General features: G+C 46.6%; 5 pseudogenes; 2 read left to right on the top strand and 3 right to left on the bottom strand.

Moving 5' to 3' along the window:
* LOC110054725 (uncharacterized) overlaps positions 1-17,256 on the bottom strand; it is a 534,050-nt pseudogene that overhangs the window by 262,179 nt on the left and 254,615 nt on the right.
* Positions 3,506-6,915, top strand: LOC149103361 (uncharacterized; annotated as a pseudogene).
* LOC149103362 (uncharacterized) lies at positions 13,254-14,603 on the bottom strand (annotated as a pseudogene).
* On the top strand, positions 14,502-16,065 carry LOC149103363 (uncharacterized; annotated as a pseudogene).
* Positions 15,756-17,256, bottom strand: part of LOC149103364 (uncharacterized) — a 2,130-nt pseudogene continuing 629 nt past the window's right edge.

The following is a 17,256-nucleotide window of genomic DNA, read 5'->3' on the forward strand; positions in this document are numbered from 1 at the left end:
AAAGCGGACCTGTAGGCACATAAATTTATAATTTAAGAATTTGGCAATGAATTTGTTATTTTAAAAAAAACAAATTGATGTCAATTTTTCCTGTTTTAGGATGAGTGTATGAGTGTATGCTATCACCCCGAGGATCCACAGTGACTGTGACAATGTTATGGCAAAATTCATGATCAATAATGTTCAAGACAGATGCATGAAAAACTGACATCAATTTGTTAAACTGAAAAAGATCCGGTTGTTGGTCTTTTTGTGACTGATGGAAGTCTCTAAAAGTTCTCAGTTGTTTAATTTTAGTGACTGTCATTTATGTTTGTATTTTCTTAGGTGGTTACCTCCTGGCATATACACCCCACACTGGCATACAATTCCTTGATTTAGATGATGCTGAACCTGCTTTTCCTATCTTTAACATACATGTAAGAATGTCAGTGGACCTGTCCAAGTGTGATTTTTTTTTTACTGATAATGCAAATTGTAATAAAGATACAAAGCCACTCAGGTGTGATTTCTTCCTTGACAGTGAAGTGCAACCTAAACAAAAGTTGCATTCTGTAAGAGGTTTACAAAAATTATAAAATATAGGAGTTCCTCTGAAAAATAGTTTGTTGTTTTTTTTCTGTTCATTCTTTTTGTTGAACATTTATATTTTCCTAATAAGCAGTTGCTTCGCAACGCATTTTAAGATGATCAGGGTTTGTACCCTTTTTCAGAAACAAATTTCCAGGACTTTTCCAGGACTTTTCCAGGACTCAGATTGATTTTTCCCAGACTCTAAAATTCACATTAACCCTTTCACTCCCAAGATCTTAATGTTAATTCTCCTTACTGTCTACCATACATTTCATAGTTTTTTACTTGAGTTTAACAGATTTCCAGAACTTTCCAGGACCAGTAGCCCTTTTCCAGGACTTTCCAGTCCTGGAAAATGCCGGAATAAAATTCCAGGACTTTCCAGGTTTTCCAGGACCCGTACAAACCCTGGATGATAAATAGCCATAAAAATGACATTTTTATCTCTGAGTTCATTTTCAAGATTAAAGAAAGTTATTTTATTTATATATTTTCTTTCCTTTGGAGGAGGGACTTTTTGAGAATTTCCCTAAAAATATCACAAGGTACAAAGGAAGGGGGAAAAATAAAAGTTATGTTTTCATTATCAGATTGAGTCTCTTTATGAAGCTGCAAATTTGGTTATTATTTTATACTGTTGTGGATAACGTTAGGCCCATTTTAATTCAAAATACAAATGGGAACTTACATTGATAATCACATAATCCCTAGGCATTGATTTGTTTTTTAATTGCTTTTCTCCAGAAAACAATTTAAACATCTATGTTACACAAACAGGGTGGGCGGGGGGGGGGGGGGTGGTATTCTACATAGTGTTAACCCCTTACATGTAATACTGTATCCTTTTTCTAAACCCTTAGAAAGAAGTTTTAAAATATCTTTTTGAACAATATATCAGAATCCCCTCTTTCTGGCTCAGGAGAGCAAATGAGGGATTATCAACAACATTTTAGAACCAGAAGAAGGGAAATCCCTAAAAGAAAGATTTCTGTACCCTTTCATACACCTGCATTCAACTTGTCAGAAATCCCTTACCCTTTAATAGTTATATCTGAAGCCTGAAAACTTTTGGGCAGAGCTTCCCCATAGATGTCATTACATGGAGTCCTCCCACATACACAATTCAGGAACTCTTCACAAGTAGTGATAAAGCTGGCTTCAAGGCTGGTCTGATCAGGCAGCTTCTTCAGTTTTTGAGTGCAAACTTGTTGCTCTCAGTCAACTTCCAGTATGGAACCTTTTCTTTTCTGGGTCTGGTCCAAGTTCACAGACACTACTAGCTAGTAATCGCTTTCACAACACTAACACTAACAATGTCACTTGCAGTCTGGTTGTTCAGTTCCACTGCACCATGTTTCATAGTCACTTGTCATTGTCAGACATGAGTTCATAATAGCTTGTAACATTCACTAGCCTGGCAGTGTCATTGTTACTATTACCTGTTCCCAGACTTCCTTTTATTATGGCTGGGTGTTGGGGCATGATATTTCATTACTGTTTGCAAACAGTTTGTTAAGATCGCACATTGAAAAAGTGATGAATTAAAATAATTGAACTCTAAGAGAGAGAATTGTCAGAATTGCTAGGTGCTCTCATTCCCTGGGACTGAAATGTCTTGATGTAAGCTTGTATAGAAAAAGCACATTCAAACTAAGGCAAAATGTTCAGTAACCTTTCAAAATAAGCTGCAAATATGATAGTTAGGGATTAAAAGATAAGGACCTTGGTCTGCAAACAATGCAAATGAAAGGAATTGAAGAAATGAAAGGTGCATGCATGCTTGACCTCATAGGATCTTGCAGGGGGGGGGGGTATCGAAACTTTATAGTGTCGCTGACACTCAACACTGTTGAAACGGAAAAATCAATTTGATTATAACTGGAAATAAAAAAAAGAAAACACAAGATGCCCAAATTACCTAATCGCCCATAACAATATCTTCTTGTTTATTTTTAAGGGGTTCACGGCCTGCCTATGTTAAAGGAAGCGTTTACCAAGGGAAATGTTAAGATAACTTGTTCAAGGTTCTTAAGAGTGGCTGACTGTTAGGATCGAGAAACGCCGGTCAACGACCCATTTGGCAAATCGCTCATATTTCGCCCAAAGATACTCTTAAGTGACCTAATTCTAAAAATCATATTATAAGGTTCCAGCGAATTTTTATTTTTCCGAAATTCGCGAAAATTTGAAAGCGCGGTCAAAGTGCGGTTTTTCGTGTAATAAAATGACCGAAATAAGGTGCGAGGACGAAGCGCTGCTAAAGTCTTAAAATAAATTAAATTGACTTCAAACTTCACACAAATGTGGAACAACCACTCTAATTTATTCCTCGTTTTAAACTAATCTCAGATATGTTGATACAGTGGTTTTCCAAACCATTTTAAAAACACCTATGAAGCGTGTGAAAAATAACGGTAAAATATAGGTCATGTTTAACAGCATAAAAATGCATCTGGTACCTCAGTTTCCGATTATTTTACTTTGCAGCCTTAAAATATCATTATTAGAAATATACCATGCCAAGTTTCATGCTCGAACTCGCAGTATTTCCCTTTGAGAAAAACGAAAATCTATGTCAATGTGTTGGACGCAAATAACACAATAATTATACACGAACAAGAGACAAATCAATTTCAATAGCGAAAGTAAACGGCTATCATTAATCAATCAATTCAATCAATTAATCAATTCACTGCTATCAGTAGAAACATAAAGTCCACTACATAAAAGCTGTTTTTAGACGTTTTCGATCGAAACATTGCGCGTTAACTTGGTTAATTTCCCGTTCGCCGTCATGTCTAGTTTGTCATCGCGTGTATTTCCTTAATGTAAACAACACTGTGAATGGTTCTCATAACACACGCACAGAGGTTTCCTGGAACCTCGATGTTTTCGATTCACCAAAACGCTTTAAGTTCGTTAAGACACAATAATGGGTCAACTTGGAATGCTGTTTCGCATTAAAGACGTTAAAGGACTGTAAATTAATCGAGTTGAAATATCTTGAAGCAAATCAAAATCGCGCCCTTATTCTAATTGCTAAACAGCCGATCTCCGTTCAAGTTCAAGAAGTCGAGAGGTTAATCCGGCAATGTATCACCGGTTCAACAGTAAAATCAAACCGAGGTCATGCAAAGTGTAAGTTTAAAAGTGTAGTGGCAAGTTCGAAATAAATTTCGCCTATATAAATTGGAAACAAGAAGTGAAACGGTCTGACCCGAAACAAATAAACGAAATATTAATACGACTAATTTAATCCGAAAATGTTACAGAAAACATACCTAAAAGCCGTCGATTCCCGTCAATACCACTCCACATTGCCTTAAAGAGGCCAAGCTTTCTGCTGTAAGAATCTGGGGCCTCATGAATCTGTTTTTATTATATCGGCAACCATGCTGCATGGCTGATAGTCGAGACTCAGCAAAAGTTGTCACACAACCGTACGAGCAGCCCAGTCACGCTTTCACTGCTCTCGCGCAAATGTTCAACACTCGCAATTACAAGTTTAAAGTAGTGACAGTAGATTGAAATGCGCTTTTTAAAGCTGTCCTATCCAGGAGCAATTATTTCTTGTTCTTGAATGGTTCTTAGTTGTTGTTGATACTGGCACTGATTTTGAGGTCGCAGTGTTCGTACCTCTTTACGAAATGACCTGAAGTCTCCTTCAGAGAACGAGGCTTCCAGCAGAAATAAAGCATGTTCATAAAGCTAAATAGTATCATTGTAACAGCATCGGTTCATCAGAATAACACAGAGGCCTATTAGGGTAAGGCGTAGGGACAATCTGCAGTCCTTCCACCAGTGGTTCACTATCACTCTTCTCGGTTAAGCTTTGCGAGTTGACTGAACACACATATATAGTGAGGGTTCTGGCGCAGCGCTCACGCACGCAGTGTAAGCGCTGCGCAACACCTCATCTGAAGATTCGGTGTTGAGCAGCGCTTATACTGCGTGCGTTCGCTTGCGACCAGAACCCTCACTATATATGTGTGTGTGAGAACAGCAGTGCTGCGCCAGAAATGTGTTGCGTGTGTTGTGGGGGTCCGGGGAGGGCTTGCACCAGTGCGGGTCCAGCGAAGCTGCAACGTCTGTCGGATGTGCCCTTCAAAAGTGCGCCAGAAAATTTTTCCTATTGGAGGAGTGCACGCTCAGTGTATACTGCACCGACATGGCTGCCGCGAGATACTCGTCTGATGTTCTGCAAATGTTTTACGGCCCAATACCGAGGGAGGAAAGAATAAACCTTCCCGAGCCGTTGGAATACGAGGTTCACCAAATATATGACGAGTTTGAAATAACCCAAAACAACTTCCAAGAATGGCTCCGTGTGTGGAGAATGGCAATATCCGAAAGGAACCCAAACAATAAAGATCTTTTGAGGTTTGCAAGAGAAAACAAAGAAAAGATCACCGATTTGGTCGAACAAGAAACCCTGAGGTTAAATAGCGTAAAAGTAAGTTTCGGGTTACAAGTAAAGTTCTCAATAGAAAGAAACGACGAAACGCAATACATGGAGCATTATTTCAAAAACGACGAACCGCACGTTTTCAAAAAGAACGATGAGGGCCTGATAAAACAAAAATTTGACGAATTCATTGAAAACGCAAAAGGAGAAATAGAACACTGGTCCGTGAAGGGATCGGGATGGGCGGTTGAAGGGATACAGATCGTGTACGTGAATGTTGCGCGCTATCAGCCACTTCGCGGAGGGACCTACTTGCCTCTTCCCGCCAAACTGGCGAAAAAGAGAGCGATAATCAACGTCCAAAACAGGGACAACGAATGTCTGAAATGGTCGCTCAGAGCCGCTTTATTCCCTCCGAAAAACGGAAAAGACCCTCAAAGACCAAGCAAATACCCGGTAAATGACGGTATCAACTACGCAGGCATCGATTTCCCTACACCGGTAAAACAGATAGAAAAGCTCGAGGCCCAAAACCTGAAACTTGCAATAAACGCTTTTTGGCTGGGAAAACGATTGTGTGATCGTGCACCACATAAGCAAAAAACAAGCGAACGTGCCGCGAATAAACTTGATGTTGATCGATTCAGAGGAAATTCAGCACTACTGTTACGTAAAAAGAGAAAGCGCTTTGCTTTTCGATCAGACCAAGAACAGAAATGCAAAGCACTTTTGCATGCTGTGCTTGACCGTTTTCTCAAGAGCAGACTTGCTCGTGGATCACAAAAAATATTGCAACGGTGTGAACGGCAGGCCGACAAGGATCGTGATGCCGAAAGAGGGGGAAAACATCCTTTCCTTCGAAAACTTCAAAAAACAGATGAAGACGCCCTTCATTATTTACGCGGACTTTGAGGCAATTATCAGAAAGATTCTGGGCTGTGAGCGTGTGAGAATGCAAACAAGCTACACAGAGAAGACCGAAAGGCACGAGGCATGCGGTTACTCTTACCTTGTTGTGAGAAGCGATGGTGAAGTGGTTGGTTCCAACACTTACAGGGGTGAAAACGCGGTTGGGGAATTTTTAAGTGCCATTTTGCAGGAGGAGGAGAAAATAAGAGAGAGTTTAGCCACACCAAAGCCGATTGAAATGACGTGGAAGGACTGGGAAGACTTCAAGAAAGCGGCCGATTGCCACGTTTGCAACAAAGCTCCGATAAAAGACGAATTCATGGATTCTTTGTCCGTCTGGAACTTTGAAGAAGAACCGGATGAAGAAGGCGTAAGAGAAAAATGGAGTTATTGGGGGCAAGACCACAAAAAATGTTTCTACATGGCACAGAAAGAGAAGAATAAGTGGGGATTACAAAGGCTGAAAAGGCTGGAAGATGAAAAAGACAAGTTGGAAGCCGAATCACAGGAAAACTGTAAGTACTGTGGAAACCCTTTACTTCAGAAAAACTTCAGAGACGCGGTAAAAGACCATTGCCACATAACGGGCAGGTACCGCGGAGCCGCGCACGCCGAATGCAACAGGAAACTGCGAATTAACACGAAGACTGACCCAATACCAGTCGTATTCCACAACCTGAGGGGCTACGACGCGCACCACTTGATGCAAGCGATGTCGAAGCTGGAGAAAGAGGTGAAATGTGTCGCCAACAACATGGAGAAATACATCACATTCTCGGTCGGTAATCTTCGTTTCATCGTAAGCTTGAACTTTTTGCAAGGGAGCCTTGATTCACTTGTAAGAGCGACACCGAAGGAGGCTTTGAAAACAACATCAACGATTTCGAAAGGCAGCGACCTGCTTTACAAAAAAGGGATCTATCCTTACGAGTACATGGACTCAAGGGAAAGATTCAGCAAGACAAGGCTTCCGGACAAAGAGAAGTTTTACAGCAAGCTGAACGATGAGCACATAACAGACGAAGAGTACGCGCACGCGCAGGCCGTTTGGGAGGCTTTTGGATGCAAAACGCTGGGCGATTACCACGATCTTTACGTGAAAACTGACGTCGCGCTGCTGGCGGATGTGTTTGAGAACTTCCGAAAACTGTGTCTTGATCAGCACGGGCTGGATCCGGCGCACTATTTCACGTTGCCAGGCCTCTCCTGGGACGCGCTCTTGAAAAAGACTGGGGTCGAGCTTGAGCTATTCACAGACTATGAAATGCACCTCTTCGTGGAAAGGGGGATGCGGGGTGGAATCTCCATGGTGAGCAACAGGTACGCCCAAGCGAACAACCCGCAAATACCGGGCTACGACCCCAGCAAGCCAAAAAAACACCTCCTCTATCTCGACGCAAACAATCTTTACGGATGGGCGATGAGTTTGCCTCTCCCGATAAGAGGTTTTAAGTGGAAACGCGACATACCCACAGAGGAGGAGATTCTTAGTATGAAAGGAAACGCGAAGAAGGGGTGCATTCTCGAGGTCGATCTCGAATACCCGCAAGAACTTCACGAGGAGCACAACAGCTATCCCCTTGCACCGGAGAAAAAGGCCGTAAAAAAGAAGTGGATGTCGGACTACCAAAAGGGGCTGATGAAAGACCTGGACCTGAAACCCCGGACAGCAAGAAGCTTCTGCTGACGCTTCAAGACAAAAAGAACTACGTTGTGCATTACAGGAACTTGCAGTTTTATCTGAGGCAGGGAATGAAACTGAAGCGTGTGCACAGGGCGCTGGAGTTCGAACAAGAACGCTGGATGGAGCCGTACATCCGGATGAACACGGAGTTCAGGAAGAAAGCGAAGAGCGACTTCGAAAAGAACTTTTACAAGCTCATGAACAACTCCGTTTTCGGCAAAACCATGGAAAACCTGCGTAACCTCGTTGACATAAGAATAGTGCGCAGCAACGAGACGGACAAAATAAGGAAATTGATCGCCAGCCCTTTGTACTCAAGGCATGTTTTATTCTCAAACGACATGGCGGGAATCGACATGCGAAAAAGCAAGCTGCTTCTCAACAAGCCCGTCTACACGGGGATGACGATCCTTGACAACAGCAAGATCCTGATGTACGACTTCTATTACAACGAGCTAAAAAAGCAGTACGGCCCGAAGTGCGAGCTCTTGTACACGGACACCGACAGCCTTCTTGTCGAGATCGAAACAGAAGACGTCTACGAAGGCATGAAAAACAACATTAGCCTTTACGACACGAGCGACTACCCGAAGGAGCATCCACTCCACTCAAACACCAACAAAAAGGTCTTGGGCAAAATGAAAGACGAATGTGCAGGGACCCCCATCGCAGAGTACGTGGGTCTGAGACCAAAAATGTACTCCATCCTGAAGGCGGACGAAAGAAAATATTAAAAAAGCGAAGGGCGTGAAAAAGAACGTTGTCAAGAAACAAATAACGCATGAACAGTATAAGGAAACGCTTTTTGGCGCGAAGCAGCAATGGCATGGAATGAATATTCTTCGGAGCGAGGGACACGAAATCTACGCATGCATCTTAACAAAATTTCGCTTTCGCCATTTGATTCAAAGCGATGGATAGATGACGACAGTATCCATACAAAGGCTTACGGGTACACCTGCATGGATATATTGTCAACATTAACAGATGACGAACTTAGAGGGTTGGAAGCCGAAGTTTCAAAGTTGCTCTGGGGGTAACTGTGTGTTCGGAGGAACAACCAGCAGCTCTTCGCGCACGAAGCCGCGCTTGGGCCCGTCGCGCAGATAGTAGAGAACGGGCTGATCCGGTTTGGAAAAAGATCTTTCAATGCCGAAAACTTTCAAAGACCAGAGTGGGTCCGTTGCTCTTTTCACGCCCCCTTCAAGCTCGCCGGGCTGGTAGAGACAACGAACCTGGACAAGAGAGGGGAGGATTTTTTCGCGTTTTCCAACAGGCCTCGTGTAAGGTGTCGACGGCCTTGCATAAACAGATTTTTCTTTGATGGCGACGGCGGGTTTCTTGCCGATAAGGCTTGTGACCTCGTTGTTCAAAGCCGAAACAACTTCAGGAAGTCTTTTCACCCAGACAGTGGACCGCTTGCCCTCAGAGAGAAGCATCTCCACGGCGTACTGGTGCCCGAACAAGCGCTCCGCCAGGGTGCGGTTGAAACGTTCGACAATTGCCTGGTCGCGGTGAATGTTAACGTGCCCGCGCCGGATATATGTCTTGTGCTTGTCCATCTCTTTGGTGACGGCGCCCATGAATTCGCGCCCGGAGTCAACCTGCAGCATTTCGGGCCATTCGAGAGGCGAGCGCTTGTAAATCTTCTGAAAGGCCAGGGCGACCTCATCAGAATTTTTTTGAAGTCAGGGGTTCGGCCTCTTTGAAGCGGCTGGCCACGTCGACAACGGTGAGCGCGTATTTGAAAACTTTGCGGCCACGAGGGAGCTTGTCGTGCGGCAGAAAAAGAAGGTTCGTCTGATGGACCTTGTTGGGCGTGGGAACGTCGAATTTCGGCCGAGGAATCCGCTTCGGCGCGGGGAGGTATACCTGCCAGAGCGCTTGCCTGATCAGCCACTTTTTTGCGGCTTCTTCAGGTACCTTGGCGGCTTCGGCCAATTTTTTGATCGCGGCGATTCCTTTCCAGTAGCCCCCGGTGCCGTAGTAAATCTTTGCGAGTTTGGCGTCCATATAAGTAAGGCGTAAAAAAGTTTAAAGGAACCGGAAGGCCGCGAAGCGGCGGGCGCCATTTTTTCAGACCAACTCCAGAAAATTTTCCCAATAATGCAGCTTTTCGCTTGTTAAACATTGCAGACAGGCGCAAACTTCGTTGAAGAGGCGCTGCTCTTCTTGCAAAAATCTTTCTCTCATTCTTTCAAAATTTTCGACGGCATTCATTAGTATTTTTTTCTTTACTTCTTCTTCTCCATACGTTGGACAGACAATTCTAAATAGATTCATTGAAAACTCTTTTAGATTTTCAAGTTGTTCGCGCCTTTTGTTTAAATTTTGCTTGAATTGTTCCAGCTGTTCCAGCTTTTTTAGCATTTCCTCTGGCAATTTCACACCAACCTGACACTGAGTGCTGGCCATTACAATTCTTAAAACCCGCCTCTGTCTAAAACGCGCAGGTTTATAAGTAAGGCGTAAAAAAGTTTAAAGGAACCGGAAAGCCGCGTAGCCCAGAACGAGCGCCCCGGCGCCCACGAACGCGAGTTCACCGTTTTTCTGCTGCTCGCTCGGCTGATAGAAATCTGAGAATTTGGGCTCCTTGGGCGGCACCATCTGTTCGTCAGGATGCGACTGGTTGTAGAGTTTGAAGGCGTAGTCCGTGTTGGTCATGTTCTGCTTGGCCTGCTCTTTTGTTTGCGCGCTGGTCGCGATCCAGTCGAGAAGTTGTGTTCGGTCGCGCGTGTATTTGGCGTAAGCGGCTTGATAATCTTCGAGAGCCTTGTCGTGGCGCTTTTTTTCGTCAAGCGCGGCTTTGTCGCCCCCGCAGAGCGCCCTCGCCAGATAATTGCCGCCGATAAAAGCCGTGGCGTTCAACACAGCCCCGCCAATCATAATCGCGATGCTCGCCATGGTTATATATTATCGGAAGCTTTTTTCAAATCATAACTCATTCCTGCTCCTTGAATTCAATCAAGTTGTTCGCAATCCAGAGGAGAAGGCCTTCGGGTTCATTCTTGAATTTTTCTTTGGCGTTTTGGTACTTCTCGGCGGCCCGCACATGGTCCACACCTTTTTCGTCAAAGTTTGCCTCGATCCAGTCGAAGTTGAGAAGTGAACGCTCGAAACCCTCAAGAAACGCCTTGAGGGCGTCGTCGAAGCTCATTCCATCTTTTCTCATTGATCTGATTGATCTCAAAACATCCTCGTAAAAGTAGACACTTTCAATACTTGCCATGGCGCAATATAATAGTCTTTTATTTCTTCAAACGCTGGCGGGGAGGATTTTCTGGTCCTCAAGGTACCCTTTTAGCGCAATGCTGCCCGCCATGACGACGGTGAACTTCATGTAATTCATAAAGCTGCTGCTGGGATCAGAAGTGAAATTCTCTTTCACAACCTTTTTCGCGGCCCAGCCGATGCCCGCGGCTAATCCCGTGAGAGTTGCGGCGTCAATGATGATCTTGACAAGCTTGTTGTCGGACATGGCGCGCTTGATATAAGGAAAGAGCGAAAGTTTAAAACAAAATTAATCTGTCTTTCCTGCGGGGCTGTGCCCCGAATTTTCACCGCGCGGAGCGCCTGACTCCAAGACTTGTTCTATTTCGATCTCTTCTCGCACCTCTTGTTTTATTTTTCTCAGTCTTTCTCTGTCTTGAGAGACCTTATCGGCAAACATTTCGTTGGCAAGCATTGCCACCGCTCCGTAAGCATTCTCGGTGAGAGTGACCCAAAAAAGCGTAATCCCTCCGATTGCTGCTGTATAGATGAGAACCTGCGCAATGCTTGGAATCGTCATCGTGAGATATGAATCACGCGCAAACATTTAAATCATTTTTTTAATCCTCTTGGCCGTGTATCGCGAGCAGGTTTTGGCTCGACACTCGCGGGCTCCGGCGCCGCGGGCTCCGGCGTTTTGAATTTGTCGAACACGGGCTTGGCCATTGCCATGAGCTCTTCACGCTTGTAATAGACCCCGATCAGGGAAACGCCAACGCCGCCAATACCAATCCATTGGTTGGCGCTGAGGCCAAAAAGGCCGCCGCTCTTTGGGCTTTCTTCTTTTGTATCCGAGGCTGGCTTGGGGGCCGCTGTGGCGGCTTTCGCCTTATTTTCCTGGAGAGCCCTATAAACCTCGGCATCTTTCTTCAGTTGCTCCCCTGCCAGCCGCGTTCTTTCATATGTCGCTTTGCCAATAGCCACACGCTTGGGGTCTTTCTTGCGCTCCGTGTTTGCAGTCGGAGTCGTCGCTTGCTGTGTGATATCGGCGGCAGGCGCTGCCTTGGTCTCTACCTGAGGCGCAGTGACGGCGGCAGGCGCTGCCTTGGTCTCTACCTGAGGCACGGTGACGGCGGCAGGCGCGCTCTCGGATTGTTCGGTTGACATTGAAGCGAACTGTATTATAAGCAAATGAAAAAAGTTTAATTGTTAACAATTTGTCAGCAAGACCTCAGCATTTGTTGATGATTGGTGATTGTGTTGCCGGTGACTCGGGTACTTCCTCAACGCCCTCAAGCGGATAGCCTTGTTCATCGCGAGAAGGGTGGCTCGGCTCCGGCAACTGTGGACTAAAATCAATATGTTTCGTGGTGATGAACACCGCGTTGGCCGCGGCAAGAAACCGGCCGCACTTCAAAGAAAGGTTGCCGGCCAGATTGGAGAGCTCTTTGTTCAAGATGTAGTCGTTTCTGAGCTCTTTTTGGTAAGCCTCGATGTCTTTGATTTTGACGGTCATTCCGACCACTTTGGTTACAAGAAAAATGAAGCTGTCGATCAGGCTTTCTGTTGTCTTCGAGCCCACTATGTCTCATAGCGTTTGGTGTAATTCTCGACCTCTTTGTCGCTAAGGCGCTTCACCTGCTCGTGGGTAAGCTTTACTCCGATAGCCTCTTTGGCTTTGCCTGTGGACACCAGCACGGCCAGCTGCTCGCGAAGAGCGGGAATGTCGGGTCCGGGAGCGGTTGGAACAAGGCCGCCTGCAAGACCACTCGACGGCGCGGGCTCCGTTTCAAGAAGGTTCAAAACTTCTGCTAACGCGGCGTCTTCTGCAGCCATTGTACAAGGCTATATAGAGCTGCAATTTTTTATTCAAATAACTTTACCCCGTACGGGTGGCGAAGCGCGAACATAAGATAAGAGAACTTTCGCTCTTTCAGCTTTGAAATCAATCCTCTGTACTCATCCGGGGAGAGCTCGCCGGCGTAATCGTCGAAGATGGCTTTCGTTCTCCTGGCCGAGGGGGTGTAAAAGAGGACGATCGCCGCCACGTTCTCACGGAAGGAAGATGTTATTCCGGTCAACTTCTGGGTCAGCGCCCACACGCTGATGCCCATATGTCGTGCAGAAAAGGCGAGATTCACCAGCTGGCCTGTGCGCCCTTTCACATCTTTGGAGGCCGCGCAGTCGTCGAGGATTATGAGCGTGTTGGTGCCCTCGGAAAGCCATCTCACGAACTTCAACCACCTTTCCACGTCGTGCTGCTCACAGATTATCACATCCATTCTCGGATCGTTTTCGCCAAGCCGGTGGTAGGTCTTGTTGTGCGTGAACGTCGGGCAGATGAGCACGATGTAGTCGAACTTTCCGCGGAACGGGCCGTAGAGCTGGTCCACCACGAGCCTCGATTTGCCTGAATTAGTTGACCCCACGATGAGAGCGTTGAAGGGTATCTTGCTCGGGTTCATGTTATATTCAATACTGCACATCTTCAAGCTGACTGCCCATAACGTTGAGCTGCGAGTCGGAGATGATGAATACGTGGCATTTCACGTCGGCTGCGTCTTTTTGTTCGGATTTTTTCCGCTCAATTTCCAGTTGGACACCGTCCATACTGTTCACAATGCGCGTGCCGCTGCCGTGCATGTTTTGGTCAGCCATTGTGCACATATCAATCACAAGCCCGAACTTATCGCCGGTGTAAAACTTTGTAATATCCATGTGCTCCGTTTTATTTTTTTTCTTTCACAAACACGTTGCGAGCCTCTTCCCACATGTCCTTGCCTTCGATGCCGTTGTTGTAAAACATGCTGGGCGTGCCGTCGACCGTGACGCTGACTTTCGTCAGATCGGGGAAGATGAATTTTTCTGAATCTCTGGCGCCCGCAGTATACGGCTCTACAAACAGGAGGAGGAGGGCTTTCAGTGACCTTCTTTGGGCGTTGACTTTGATGGTGATCTTCGAGTCAATTTCTTTTTTGAAGGCTACCTCTTTGTCATGCATCACGTGGTCGTAAAGTAACCCTTTGCCGCTGGTGTAAACGCTCCGCGCCTCGTCTGCCAAAGTCTTGCTGCGGATCATTTTGTACTCGAGCTGGATGTTGGTCAGCTTGTATTTCAGCTTGGTTGTGTCGGAGCCTTTGACCACGTGTATTGCTTGGGCAAGTTTTTACTTCGAACTTGAGGTCGCCGTAAAGGGCCTGGGGGTAGAAAACGCCGTGGTCGGTTAAGATCTGATGGTCAAGCCTGATCCGGTACTTTTTTCCGTACACCTCGGTCAGCTTGTTTTCAGCGTCGACGCCCGAGGTTTTCTTGTCTCCCGCGTTTGAGCGGATCTTGCACAGATCCTCACTCTGAATCCCTACGAGAATTATGTTGTCGCGCTCTTCTTGCGAAAGGAAAAGGTCTTCGAAAGTTTTGTAGATGCCGTACCCAACCGTTTCTTCCAGGATTCTTCCCGCAAACTTCACGACAAGCTTGTCAACGAGCGCCCGCGTGATGTACTGGACGAGGAAGTTGTTGGCTTCCCCTCCAGAAAGGTCGATGTCAAAGACAAGCGCAAGCGAGCCCGGCACCAGAACCTCGTTCTCGTTCAGCTTGGGCACGTAAACGTACAGCGTATTGCCGGGGTTGGCTTCAGAGGGGTTAAAAGTGATCCTCTTGACCGCGCGCTCGGCCTTAATGGCGTGTAAGGTCTTTTCGCTGTGCGTTGGGCGAAAGTTCTCCGGCACCTCTGCCATTGTGTATAACACTCCGGCGATTATTTCTAATTTGAAAAATAATAATTGGCTTTAAATATATCGCTATGGCGGAAGGCGGTGGCGAATTTGGTTACGAAGACCCGGACCTTGACAATCGGCTTGACCACGACTCTGATGAAGGCGAACAAGAGGTTGACACAACCCGTCCTTTTCAGCCAGGCGCGGCGTCCACTCCCTACCAACCTGGCGACCCCTACCACGGGGGCGAACAAACGGAAATTAGTACTTTTCCTCACGAGCAATCCGGCCTGCCTGACACTTCTTATCAGGAAGAAACCCCTTTGCTCGGTGATTTCATACATACCGATGACAAACCGGCCATGCTTGAAAGGGCAAAAGAAAAAATCAGAAGATGGTTCCCGAAGGTAGACTTCAAAAAATTGGGCCCAATTGGTTTCAGCAAAAAAGGAAATCAATCTGAGACCGTTTCATTTGGCCCCCGAGGGGGTGAGTCTAAAATTTTCAAGCTTGGCGGCGAAGGGTTACTAAAAAGTTTCACAGACGCGAAAAAAGCAGCTCTGGGGTCAAGTGCTGAAGCCATCATTGCTGAAGACCGCGACACCATCAGAGAACAACGCCAAAGACTTATAGAGGCAGAGCGCCAACTACAACAGACGGAAACACTCTCTTCGCAAAGAGAAGAAGAAAAGAAAGAAGTAGAAGCCCTTAGACAAAAAATCGCGCAAACGGATGCTCAGATTGATGCCCTTCAGGATAAACATGGTTCGAATCTCGATAGTGAAGTAGATCTGCGTAGGCTCAAACAGCAGAAAAAGAACTATCAAACCGATCTTGAAAACAAGAAAAAAGCTTTGGACTCGCTCACAAAAAAAGCAATAAACAGAGAAAAAGAACAAGCCAAGGTTGACAGACTCAGGGCCGGCCTCGCAGCAAAAGAAGGTGAAACGAACGCCATGGAAGAAAGGCTTAACCAAACAAAACCGTTGGACGACCTGACAGAGCAGGAAAGCGAGCTGCAGCGCCAAAACGAGAAAGACCAGGCGATCACCTAAGATGAAAATACCTCGCCCTCCGAAAAAGAAGACGCTCAAGGCAGAGTGGCAGAAAGAAACGAGGAGATCGCGCGTTTGCAAACTCAGATTGCGGAAAGGGAAAGGGGGCGGCCTCTCTTGGAAAGGGTCAAGGAGATCTTTAAAAAATATGGCGTGACCTTGACCGCCATTCTTCTCGCCGCCGGGACCACAATCGGCGCTGTCATCGGGGTCCTTACCAGAGGTTTGAAAGCCACCGGCAAAGCTTTGGGGAACGGCCTCAAAGATATTGCCGCGAAACTTTGTTCTCTGCTGCCCGGGCTGATTGGCTCGATCGTGAGCTTCCTGTTCAAAGCCGCCGGCCAAGTCGTCGGGTTTCTGGCCGAGCACACCTGGCTGCTCATTCTTGCCGCGGTTGCCTTTTTGTTCGAAAAATATTTTAAGAAGCAGCGTTAACCAGCGGGGCCACTTACCTCCAAGCCATGAACAGCAAAGCCGATAATCCAACTACACCGACAATCACAGCCGTTTTGTTAATTTCGTGTTGCGGTGTTTTATCTGGAGCCGTGGGCTCTATTTTTTGCGCCGGTGGCTGCGCTTGTTGAGTTTCGGACGAAGCTGGTTTCCTGTGGGGTGGAACCACACGCCCCGATTCGGGTGTTGCGGCTTTGTGAATCGGGTTGGACGGATGGCTGTTGGGAGGGTTAATTTTTGAAGGGCCGCCGCCATGTGTTTGAGCCCAGCTTTTTTTGTTTCTGGATTTACCTCGTTATTCACCCCCAGTTTCATCCCGGAGACCGCCTGTTTTAGCTTGTTGTTGTAACCGATCGTGCTTGCGGTGTTTATTATCATTTGCGCGGGCATGAGCCAGGCCATGGGGGCAACAGCGAGATTGAGCCTGACCTTCGCTTGGTCCACCGCGAGCTGGTACCTTTGCACGCTAGCGGCCAAGTCGGGCTGTCTGATCGCGTCTTCCATCAGTACCAGGAACTCGCTCTGGGCTTCTCTCGCCCGACCGCCATAGCCGAGAATGCTGCTGCGGACGTTGACTTTCGCGCACAGGACGCAGTAAACGAAAGCCTCGATTGACTGATTTATTCTCGACTAGCCCGCCTGCGTCAAACCGTTCGCGGTGTTTGGCGCGAACCAGTCCGCTTGAGCATCTGAAGCGGCCCCCGGCTCGATGTAATAGATCAAGTCCCCTTTTATAGCTTTGCCGCCTTCATCGCTGAATTTGTTCCTTCCCGGGTATTGGTAGTCAGTTTTGGACGCGCCCGCGCCTGTCGCGTACACGTAAACGCTTCCCAGACCGTGGCTTTCCCCGTGCGTGAAGCGGAAATCGCTCGAGGGGGCAATGCCGAACTCGCTGCATATCCTTTTGTACGAAGCGACGTCGTAATGATTGTTGTATTGGTTGAACGGCGGGTCTCCGGGCAAAGCGCTCATGCTCTGAATTCCTCCTAGCTGGTACAAAATTCGCCTGACCGTGAAATATACGTGGAATTTGTAGAAAGCTCTTATCTGCGGGGGGAGATCCATCCCGCTGTCAAAGATTTCGCGAGAAACTCCGCACCCCTGTGTCGCGCAGAAAACAGCGAAGTTGAGCTGTTGCGGCCAGTATTTCATGTCAGGCCCTCCCAGCCAGCGTTTTGATTCGACTGCCGACGTGTGCCTGAGTTTGGTGTTTTGAAATATTTCTCGGAATTTCGTTGTGAAATGTTGGTC

This window comes from Orbicella faveolata, unplaced genomic scaffold (assembly GCF_042242905.1).
Source record: "Orbicella faveolata isolate gen_17 unplaced genomic scaffold, um_ofav_v1 contig_35, whole genome shotgun sequence".
NCBI classification, from domain to species: Eukaryota; Metazoa; Cnidaria; class Anthozoa; order Scleractinia; family Merulinidae; genus Orbicella; species Orbicella faveolata.